The 11,979-nt window shown below is 58.5% G+C and overlaps 1 long non-coding RNA gene across 1 annotated transcript in view; it reads right to left on the bottom strand.

Annotated features, from left to right (window-relative positions):
- The window catches only part of LOC117650844, a 128,072-nt gene extending 118,207 nt beyond the window's left edge, over positions 1–9,865 (bottom strand). Inside the window, exon 1 of the long non-coding RNA XR_004588066.1 lies at positions 9,496–9,865. This is a non-coding gene — a long non-coding RNA (uncharacterized LOC117650844). The remainder of the gene's footprint in view (positions 1–9,495) is intronic.
- Between the last annotated feature and the right edge of the window lie 2,114 nt (positions 9,866–11,979).

The following is an 11,979-nucleotide window of genomic DNA, read 5'->3' on the forward strand; positions in this document are numbered from 1 at the left end:
TTAGGCCCTTTAACTTTAAACCGGTTTTCCTCGGTATCTTTTTTTTTGACCTTGCGCGCAGGATATCTCGGAGACCGTAAGAGGTAGAATGTTGTGCGACAGCTTAAAATGATCAGTGTTCAAATAGCTAGAAGACAAGGGAGAGTTTTTTTCAAAATTTTGTCCCAATCTTTAGTTACAGGTCAATGAATGTCCAAAAGCGGCATAAAAACAGTCATGATTCTAGTTTTTAAGATTCATAGCGAAAGAAAACATGTTTTTGAAATCCGGCTCCCTTGTCTTCTTCATTTTGACCTTAAAAAGATGTGGCAACTTCGTCAGATTTTTGGGACAACATTTGGAATTGAAATCCTGCGCGCAAGGATTAAAACCCAAATATGGACCAAATGTAAAATGTTTGCGAAAATTCAAAAAGTGCCACCAGACCCCCAACCAAAGATGGTAAAATGGTATAAAGGCATGGAGAATCCAATGGTGATGTCCATTTTCATGTCAGGGTGACCAATATCTAAGAATAGAAGGCTGAAAAAACATGAAAAAATTCGAAATTTCGCTTTACCCCCCCTTAAAGTAACAACAAATTTTCACAGTGCAGGCTGCCGGAGCAGGCAGCCAGGCACTACCACTGGCATCGAAGGGTAAATGTCATCGCGCCAATTAATGTCGACATCCAAATTCCGCAACACGGAAGCGAATGTTCCAGACAGTGCTCACGACAGCAGAAACCTCAGATAACACGTAAAATTGAATAGAGATGTTTCTGTTAAATCAACCAAGTGAAAGTCTTAATGTGAGTCAACTTTTTTCCACAGTGATGACTTCACTGGTGAAACAAAGGCATAAAAATTATGCCCTTTAAGGGCGTAAACGAGTTACGCCCTTAAAGGGCATAAATCGTTAATGCCTTTGGGAAGGGCATTAAAATTTTGCTGGAAATTCCTATACCATTTACGCCCTTCCCAAGGGCATAAAAGGATTATGCCCTTGTAAGGGCGTAAAAGAGTATTTATGCCCTAAAGGGCGTAATTTTTATGCCTTTGTTTTACCAGTGTTGTGCGTGTGCGAAGCGAAATGGCGCCGTCGTCGCGAAAATGAAGTCGGCACAGTGTCCGAAGGGCGAACGCGGCCGAGCCTCATGACGCATTCCGCGCGCGCCTTGCTGCCTCGTCCTGCCTCCCCGTCCGCGGCGATAAAATGATAAAATGCAACACGGCCCGGCGCAATAGTCATTATCCGGCGCTTGTAGCGCGGCGTGGCCGGGCGTGGCCGGGCGAGGCGCGGCGCGTGCAGCCAGGAAGGCTCTGCTAAATATCCTCGGGGAACGATAACTCCCCCACCCCATCACCGCGACGCGTTCTTCCTTTTTTCGCCCCCAGCTTTCCTCATTCATGTGTGGGAGGGCGCGCCGACCGGCACGTTCTGTTTTATTCGCGTGTCGATCTTTGTTCCAATTACGGCGTCCATTAGGCCCGCCGATTCGCAGTGGAGTGGGCGTCCACTGGCCCGCAATCCGGGCGGGACGCCACAGTAGAGACCCGCTCAGGCGAACTAACGAACTAGAAATCTAAAGGTCACTGCAAGTTTGATTCTCGTCCTGTTTGAGGGCTGGAGCGTGAAGCGATGAGGAGTTCGTCCGACAAACTGGGTGCGTCCCAGTCCAACACGGGTGGCTCGTTCCACCATCCACCACGGCCGCCACGGCCGCCACGGCCTCCACGGCCTCCACGGCCTCCACGGCCTCCACGGCCTCCACGGCCTCCACGGCCTCCACGGCCTCCACGGCCTCCACGGCCTCCACGGCCTCCATGGCCTCCACGGCCTCCACGGCCTCCACGGCCTCCACGGCCTCCACGGCCTCCACGGCCTCCACGGCGTCCACGGCGTGCCGACTGGCCGCGGCCCAGTGCGCACAACCCGCCGCTGGCCCGGCCGCAGCCCGGCACGCAGTTTGCGCAGGGTCCGAGGGTCCATGCCGGAGGAATGAGGAAGTCCGCCACCGCCCGTTGACTCAATTTATCAGGTGCCGGGCGGATGGCCTGGCTGGACGAGTCGGTGACGGGGCGGCCGAACCTCGGCCAGCTTCGGGTGGCGTGACTTTGCGCGTCCCGTTTCATTATTAAATCCGGGACCAGAGGCGGGCTGGCGCGGCTGGCGGGCAGCACTATCGGATGGCGCCGCATCATCAGTGGTCGACAACATCATCACCGCCGCCGGCGACGTGCCGTGCCGTGCCGCACCTGGCTGCAAAAAGACGACCACCGACGACCACGCTCGCCGCGCCGCGCGGACTCGGCCTGGATGTCGGCGGATGGGCCTAGCGGAGTGAAGAGGGCTAACGAGACGGTCTATGCCGCCCTGCGCGACGTCACGCGGGGTGCGGATCCAGCATCCGGCCCACTACAGCGTCGCCGCTACACTGTGCGCCCGCAAGCCGCGCCTTGGCAGCACCCTTTTCGGGGCGACATATGCCACTCGCAAACTTTGCTCCGCGAATCATTTTCTGGCGCCTTGCCTCGAGGCTTGCCCCGCACTGCTGGAGAGGCACTTCGTTCCCGCCTTTTCGAGAGGTCGCCCCGTCGTCCCTCCGGGGACACCGGGGGGGGGGGGGGGGGGGGGTGCAGCCGCTGAAAGGGGCCAATTTGCGCGGCCGCAGCAGAACTACTTTTGGTCGGCATGAGTGAGGCGCGGCGGCGCGCGGCAGGGTGCAACCAGAGAGTTACACCCTTCCTGCAAGTCGCCTGCAAGCCTGCACCAGCCAACGCCGCGAAGACCGAAACTTTCTGTAATCGTCAGCACACTTGAGGTCCTGAGCCCCGTCAACGAGGATAGAGTTTACGTTGGAGGGTCTCCAGCCTTTGTACCCGAGGGCTGTGGCAGGGCCAGAGCAGCTAGGCAGCTAAAGTTCATGCGTGTGTACAGGCTCCGAGCACACACGATCGAGGGTGGGAGAGGCCAAATTGGCAGGAAGCAGACAGGGGCCCTAGTGGTCGGCGCCGTGCTGCTGGCTCGGCTTGCCGCTTGCCCAGGCTTCGGCGAAAACAGCGCAGCGAGCGGCTCGGAAAACAACACCTGGACTCCAATCCTTCGACAGCGGCCGCGCCAGCAGCAGTCGCACTCTGCTTTCATTTCAATCAAGAATCTAAACAATGCGCATGCGTGTTCTGTGAAACGTTGTTGGAACGACATTTGCCTGGTCCGAGAACTCAACTTGATTTTCTGTGTGTGCTCTCCAATATACTGCGAGGCGCTTAAAAAAGAGGGCAGGCAAGAACATCCGGAGGACATCCAGCTGCGCTTAGCGACTGAGTTCACAGCGCGGTGCAGAGGCCTTACAAAGGTACTTCCTGTTTAGAAAAAAGAGTGAACCACCGCTCCGGCAGCTTCTGAAAGGCAAGGGTTTAAAAAGTTGGGTAAGCTGGTGTCGCCGTGCGTCGTTATCATGGCGCGGTACACCACACGCCGCCTGCCTTTTTAGGTCCCGTCCGAGCCCTGTCCTGCCTGCCCTGCTTTCAGGAGCGTGATGGTGATGGATGAGTCGTGAATGCCCGCCCGCGAGTCACCAGCACCAACATCAGCATCGTCAAAGGTGGCTGCCTCAGTGGATGCGGCGCGCCGCTCGGCCGGTCCACGGCCCACAGTGGAGTGGGCTAGAGGACCGCCAGGCGGACACAACTCGCGTCGCGATGTCAGTCCACACTCTAAAAAGAAAGTTGGTGCTAAAATTCTTCATTTTGGATGCAAAGCTTGTTCGACACCCAGTTTGCCATTTTTTTTGTACGCTGCGTAGTGTTTGCCCAGTTGCATTCAGCTCTAGAAGTGCCTTCGGTCATGCTGCTTTACTGCTTCAGACGTTGGGCGGATTGGTCGTGCAGTGGCGTCCGACCAGCGCAGTGCTGTGCTGCCGCTGAGGCGGAGCGGGCCGAGGCCGAGCAGACCTTGGCCCGCCGTACTGCCGTAACCCCGACATTGACACTTAACGCCCCATTGAACTGCGCGACGAATCAGAGTCCGTTCCTCCGAGGAGGCCATGATTGCCACTCCGCCCCCCCCCCCCCCTCGGAGGCCCCCACGGCCGCCGAGCCACCCCACGGCCCTCCCCAAAACAGCCGCACGCACGCCACTCGCACCCCCAGCCCTTGGGGGGTGACCACCACGACGAGGCCACCGTATCCTTCAAGGCAATCAAGCCCTTTATTTTACGACTGTCCACTCCAGGCGGTGGCTCCGTGGAGGCTCCGTGGCGCTACGTGGAGGTCCCCCAGAGCCCTAATTCTTGGGGGCCAGCCTAGCCTACCCTGCCGGCGCGCGAAGGTGGTTGCGCGGAGTCTACGTGAAGGGTCACGGGGCCCGCTTTGCACAGGGCGACCCTCCAACAGAAATTCCCGCCGGGGGTGTACAGCCCAGGGGACTCAACCTTCACCTCATCCCCGACCGAAAGACACTCCGCTAGTCTCCTTTCCTTTCATCGAGCTCAAAGAGAAACGGACACCATCGTCTGTGAATTTCTCCAAATCAATTCCTTCCGACGGCAAAGGAAGGGCCGTGATTGATGGTGGGCCGGGCCGGGGATTGCAGCCAAATCGGCCAAATCGCGACTCGCGTCGGTAAAAAACGGACTCGCTTCTTTGGAGCGCGACGAGTGTGCACTGCGAACGCGGCGGCGCGGCGACGAGCAGAGTCGAGATGTCGTCCGAGAGGATTGAACCAGTCAGCACTTCGGGTCCCCACACTCGAAGCAACAAGGAGACGCTCCGCGCCGACCTACAGAGGAGCGCCTAGAGGGCCTCGACGGCCGTGAGGGCGTGGAGGGCGAGGCCCCCGTCACGACCTCATCATGCTCCACTCCCATTTGACCATCGACTGCCGGCGGCTAGAGTCGGCGCGGCGGGCGGCCCGGCCCGGGCCCGGCGGCGGCGGCCCGGCCCGCTCGGCAGCGCCGCTCGGCCACGCGGTGTCTCGGCCGGCCGCCTCGCCAAAACCCCGCCAGCCACCCGGCCGCCCACCCTGCGGCCCGGCCACCGCACGACTCGCTGTTTGTCAACCCCCTTCTTCCCCTCCTCACTGGGTCAAATTCTTGGGGGGCGTGACGACCGGCCCGTCCTGCGTGGTGGGGGAAGGGGGAGGGGGAGGGAGGAGGGGAAGGGGGAGGGGAGGAGGGGAAGGGGGGGGGGAGGGGGGGAGGGGAGGAGGGGAAGGGAGGGGAAAGGGGTCGCACGACGCCGCAGAAGTCGGCGTACTTTTTCGGCGGCGTGAAGAACCACGTCGGGGCGGTGTGCACACGAGTGGAGTTTCTCGCTCGGCGCGTTTAGTGCCGCCCGTAAAAGCACGGCGAGCACGGCAGTGAGTGAGGATACAGCGAGAAGACGCAGGCCAAAGAGCGTGCGTACCCCTGCGGCGCGCGTCTCGAGTCCGACTGATCCAAATGCCCGCCGCGCCGGTCGCACGCCTTCGGTGCCGCGGTGCCGCTGTCCCGCGCCGCCGCGCTCGGCGCCGAGTGCCGCCGCCACGCCGCCCCGCGGCGATATTTATAGAAGAAAATACATCGGGGATGAGCGGCAATAGAGACATCGCAGAGGCGCGGCGGCCCGGCTGGCCCTAGGGCTGGCCCGCGGGGTAACCGACTCAAGATTATTTTCAAGTACAGTGATTACTGAATTATTAAAATTGGAGAGACTTAATGATTACATGTGATAACTTCTGTTTATTTTATCTATCACCAGGCGCGGCCCCTGAAGGCGGCGAAGCCGCCTGAAAGGTAGGCAAAAAGTCGCACATTACCCCCTGTAGGTAGGCAACTTTCGCGACATCGCCCCCCCCCCCCTGAACCCGTCCCTGGATCCGCCCTTGTCTATCACTGATTGTGGGTAGATACTAAATGATTGTTTGATTATTCAAGACTATGGGATATATTATTTGCGCGCCAGCTCCGCCAAGTTGTCAAAATATCGAAAAAGCTAAAACTTTGGGCGGCCACTGCGTCCAAAATAACGGTCCTCCCCCGACGTCGAAGTAACCCTCTATACCCTTCTCTTTTTTGCCCCGCCTTGGAAACGCCTTAACAAAAAATGTTGTTTTTTATTATATTTAATTTATTAGTCAGTCACGCTAAAATCTAAAACGGCGCGACACTGTTTGACTCGGAGCTTTGCGGCCGCACGCGCCAGTGGACACAACATGCCAATCCTCGGACAAGGGATCCACTTTTCTGATTAATTATCGTAAAAGAGTTACTGGGACAAAGGTACGGCTGGTGCGACCAGTACAGCCCGGCTGTTGCTGGTGTTCTTGGCCCGAGGCCAGGGTTCACGCACGGCGCGGCACGGCGCGGCACGGCACGGCACGGCTCGAGTCGGCCCAGTCACATCTCCCACCGCCCCAACGCCCTCAGACTAATCTGCACCGCTGCGAAAAGTGTGCCTGTTTTACCCGGCGACACCGTCAAAGCGGAGCAAGCAAGCAAGCGGAGTGGGCCGGGCGAACAGGAGCACCTCGCCAACAGCAGGTGCGCGAAACGCAGCAAAAGACTCTGCGGAAGCAGACGAAGCGGCGGCGAGGGCGGGCGGGCTTCGGCTTTCAAGGCATGGGCCGTGCCTCTCGATCCATTTGCTAATGGACCACCTCGGACATTGACTGTGTCATGACTGCGTTGGCCCGGCGAGTTCGCAGTGGAGGGTCAACGGCCAGACCCGGCACCGTTATGAAGGGCACCGCCACACCTTGCTGCACACTGCCCCCATTAATAAGAGCACCAAGCGGGGGCCGCGGGGGAGGGCCGCGGGGGGGGGGGGGGGGGGGGGGGGGGGGGGAGCTGCCTCGACAACGGTGACGTGAGGCTGTTGCAGCTGTAGCGGCTGCGGCTTGTACACAATAAATATCGAAGGGTACACTGTTCGTAAAGTGGCCTCACAAAATTTTGAGCATGCGTGCCTTTGGAACAAATAAGTTCCGAATTTCCTAAGAACTTTTTGCGATTCCGCAACACAAATTTGTTCGGAAAATTTGACAAGTACAAGTTTGTTCGAGGCAACGTTCAAAACTGTGTAGCAGCTGTTATATTGCGGCCGACCCTTCGACACACCGATCGAGGCGCTCCAAATAATTGACTCGAACCCTTGCTCGAACCCCTTCCACACGAAGTGCCAATCAATTAGACGCGTGTGCGTTGCAAGCGGCGTGTCGCTGGAGTGTCGTTCGCGTGCCTGCTGCGTGCCCGTCACGTCGCTATCGTGTCCGCCGCGTGCCTGTGACGCGCTGTGGCGTGCCTAACGCGTGCCTGTGGCGTGTCTGTCGCGTGCCCGCCGCGTGCCTGTCCCGTCCCTATCGTGCCTGGGGCGTGACTGTCACGTGCCTGTCACGTGCATATCAGGTACCTGCCGTGTGCGTGTCGCGACCGTGTCCTGTACACAGTGTGCAACCTTCCCGCCAAACCCCTCAGTGGCGTCTCGTCGGTGTGCTCCTTCCTTTCCTCATCCCCAAGGCGCACCGGGGACACGCCCGGCCGCGTCCCCCCTCGGGAGCAGGGGCCGTCGTGTGTGCACCGCGAGAGCCACGGTGGCAAGGCCGCCGAGGGCCGCGGGGACGCCTCGCCCTGGCCACGCCTGGCCCTGGCCTGCCTGCCCGCCGAGCCTCTCGGATCAACGCACCCGACCCGCACCACGGTGACGCGCGGGGACACGCCAAAGGCAAAGCCCTGCAGCCCTCGGCCTGCCCCGGCCTGCCCCGGCCTGCCTCGGCCTCTCGGTGTGCCGTCATGCGGCGTCGTGCCGTGCAGCCCGCATCCACAGCGCACTGCACCGCAATGCACCACCGCCTGCGTTAAGTCACGTGTGCCGCCACCAAAGCGCTCAGCCGACTGCATCGCAATGCACCGCAATGCACCACCCACCGCCTGCGTTAAGTCACGTGTGCCGCCACCAAAGCGCACAGCCGACTCACTGGTTCCGAAAAACGGCGAAGGGAGATTTCGTGCCGCTAGTGCTCGCGCGGATATTGGGGCGGCACCTGAAAGGTGGGCAAAAAGTGCTAACCCCCCCCCCCCTTAGGCCGCCTCTGGATCTGCCACTGCACTAGTGAGAGGTATGAAGGTCTCTGATTGGTCAAGGCGTCGGCGTAGTGGACAAAATCCTCCCGCTTCGTCGATCTTCGGGATCAGTCGTCAGCTGATTTGCGCCAAGTTGGCCCCCCCCCTTTTTTCCTCTCCTCCAGCAGGCCTCGAAACGTGAGCGAAGAGGGATCGTGAAATCGTCAGTCAACATGAGACGCTGCGGGACGCACACTCCTTCCGGTTGATTGCGACCGCCCCGCGTTCGCTCTCCTGGCCTCCAGTGAGGACCCCCCCCCCCCCCCCCCCGCTGCGCAGTCAAAGCAGACAGGTCCAGGCGCGTCTCACGGGAGCGGTGTGAGGAGCGGGACGACGCGACCCCGGTAACCTTTGGTGTACTGCCTGCTGATGCAGAGACGCGGAGGCAACTGTAAACCTTACATCCTGCCGACTGCTTTAACAGTCTAATGAAAATGGAGACCCGTTGGGCGGGGCGGCCTGGGTACGCGCCCGTTTGGGATCGGCAAACTACGACGCCGCATTGAGGGCGCGGAATCACCTGCAATCGACACTTTATTCATAAAGTCAGACGTTTGAATCGAACTCTAGAATGGTCTGGCCCTCTGGCGAGAACCGGGAACCAGGAGGGCGCGAGGAGGGGAGTCGAACTTTTTGAGATGTGACACCCCTTGCGAAAAAGCCAAAAGCAAATGGAGTTGCAAAGGTATACCGCCTGGTACCGCGAGTCGGGTTTCTGGCTTGGCTCCTATTGCTGGAAACAAAAGACGAAGCAGGAGGAGACCTTGAATTCCATGAAAGTTGAACAAACAGAGCTTTTTGCAAGCTAAAACCCCATCCTTTTCGCTACAGTCCGTTCCCCAATCAATGACACGCCGCCGTCCCTCAAGAAGAAAAGGAGAGCGGGTAAAAACAACGTCTCGATCGGAGCTCTGGCTCTGTCACAAGCTAAACACCTCCTGTATATTTCACAGCCCATCCGACAGAGGGGAGGAGGCAGGCAGGGAAGGGGGTGAACCACCAACTGGCCGAGATTGGGTGCGTAGGTACAGTACACGCCGTTCAAGAAACAACATCCCGGCTCGGTAGCAGGGGGAAGAGGCGCAGCTCCCGTCTCTCTCGCACCCTTGCGGGACGCCCCTCGAGAGCGAGAGAGACCACCCGTCCGGAACCTGTCGGCTGGCCACCACAAAGTAGCAAACAGGGGCGCTCCCCCGCCCACCCGGAAGCTGCCGCGGCGATGCCACTCATTTCCGGCAGGCAGGCATCGGCAGGCGTCACTAGGAGAGGCACGCGTGCGGCACGGCACTGTAGGGCACGGCACTGTTGGGCACGCTGCAGCACGCAAGAGCGGGCGAGAGCACGCTTGCCAGCGGTCGGCCAGCGTCAGCCCGCCGTCAGCATCCCCATCCCATCCCTGAAGAGGCTACTTACACCAGTGATGTCGAGAGGGGGGTTCCTTCAGGGCGCGTTAATCCCTGTCGCGTGGACGTCACGGAGTTGCCACGGCGGCGCCCCGGTGATGTAACGCCTGTCACTGCACCGCTATGAAGCCGCCGCCGCCAAACACACGAACGCCCATTCACTGCCACATTGTCACTCCGGTCCAATTGCCGCTTGAAGCCGAGGCACACGGGTCCTTTGTCACTGTTGCCACTGTTCACACTGTTGTTGTTCACTTGCTGCCACTGCTGCTCACTCTGCTGCTCTCGCTGGGTGGCGGAGGGAAGGGGCGCTGTTGCTGCGACAGGCCTTCCCTCGCTCGCGGGCGGGCGGTCGGGCGGCGCGGTGCGAGTGCTGTGGAGGTTCGCCGCGGACTGACTGCCGCTGGCGCGCTGGCCCAGCGCCCAGCCAGCGCCCCGCCAGCGCCTTGGTCCCCACGCCGTCCGCCAGCCGCCAGCCAGCCAGCCAGCCAGCAGCCCCACCGAGCGCAGCCGCAGCGGCGGCGGAGCGGCGAGCACGGGCCTGTAGGCACCCGCAACGGGCTGGTCCAGCTTCCATTTTCAAACCGTTGGAAAGGTACTGTCACATAACCTCACTTTTCGCCTGTCAGACGTTCCTTTTTGTGGCCACCTAGCGTGGTTGGAGGAGGTCGGTTGTGGCCACAACAGAAATGACGTCGACTCTCCTAACGCACACTACAAACCTAACTGTCTACTAAGTACACACTTACGCATGCTTGGCCAAGTACACACTTACAAATGCATGCTTGGCTAGTACACACTTACGCATGCTTGAAGCCGTATAACTCCGTGCTCAAGCATAGGCGTTTGTAAGTGTGTACTTGCAAGCATGCATTTGTAAGTGTGTACTTAGTAGACAGTTAGGTTTGTAGTGTGCACTCGCCTCGTCACTGACTCACTCACTCCCGTCACTCTCAACTATCAGCTCGCGCCATGTCTTCCACCCGCATCGGGCGTGGGCGTGAAGCGAACTAAATCGAATTTCCAATGCAGCGGCGAGGTGTAAACACGAGACTTTTGGCCAAAGTGCCCGTTACCTGCCTGCCTTGATGCCGACGAGTCACGTCACTCCCGTTGGTGCCCATCCCCACCCCTCCCATTTTCCCAAAGAGAAGAGCAACCGACCGCGAGCTGTTTCCTGCTGACTGGTCTGCGACTCAGCGCCAGCCAATCAGCGTGAGGAGCAGATCGGCTTGGTCGGTACCGGTACCGTTCTTTCTTGGGATCCGACCCGGTTACCGTGAAAATGCCCGCTCAACCTTGAACTCGAAATTTCTTTAGTCGGAAGCTTCTATCGATGATCCCTTCAGGGGGCTGCAACGCCAATGGCTGGTGCGGGGGCGATCCGCGAGACCACGCAAAACAAGGAAATCGGGGGGCCTTAATGCTCAATGACGGTCGCTTTTCTTCAATCTCCCGTCACGCGGTCTTAGAAATACAGGTTCATTTTGTGTATTAGGACATGTGGCACACCAATTCGTCGCACCGTCTATTAATGGGGAGCAGTCAAAGTAGTCCATTTTCAGAAGTTTTCCCTCCATTTTTAAATTTTTACTTTTGAGTTTCGGCAATGGGCTTTTCCTAAGCAGTCAAAGTAGTCCATTTTCAGAAGTTTTCCCTCCATTTTTAAATTTGAACTTTTGAGTTTCGGCAATGGGCTTTTCCTAAGAGACTAGCTGCTAGTCACTAGCAGTCTTATCATGAACTTAAATAGCCTACTACATCGAAAAATGCCTCAACTTAAGGTTTGCTTTGAGAAATCGAAGTTACACGCAACAGTTTTCGAGAATTAAGGCCCCCCGATTGACAATGTACCGGTCTCGCGCATAGCCCCCAGCCGAGCCGTTAGCGTTGCTGCCCCCTGATCCCTTTTTGTTTTCATAAAGCTCTTGTTTATTTACGCAGGGACGTACTCGAACGCTACAGGTCTGCTGAGGTCTAACAGCGCTGATGATGATGATGATGATGATGATGATGATGATGATGATGATGATGATGATGATGATGATGATGAGTAAGGGGTACATTAACGTAAAAGCGTATTTAGAGAAAACGAAAAGTGTGTCGCGTGGTTTGTGAACGCTCGGCGCTGTGGCGCTGAGAACAACGGTGCCAGCAGGGCGGCGAAACGAGCGAATCCGCTCCATAGAAGTGTCGCGGCCCAGTGCCCGATCGCGGCCCAGGTGCAGTCCAGTCGGGCTAGGGAATTAATTTATTGAAATCCGATGACGATTACGTTTACAGAACACCGGTAGTCGTGACCACCAGAGGGCCATAATGGAGAGGGGGAGGGGGAGGGGGAAACCAGAGAGGCTCGGGCTTCACAGACCCCCCCGCCCCCCTCTTCCTCTCCCGTTTCGCAGCAAGACCAATTCGAGAGAACCGACGAGAACTTGAAACCGTTGGCGAGTGTAACACTCCAGAGGGCTCACTCGTGTAAATTTAGTCAGAATGTCA

This window comes from Thrips palmi, unplaced genomic scaffold, assembly GCF_012932325.1.
Source record: "Thrips palmi isolate BJ-2018 unplaced genomic scaffold, TpBJ-2018v1 HiC_scaffold_5, whole genome shotgun sequence".
Lineage (NCBI taxonomy): Eukaryota > Metazoa > Arthropoda > Insecta > Thysanoptera > Thripidae > Thrips > Thrips palmi.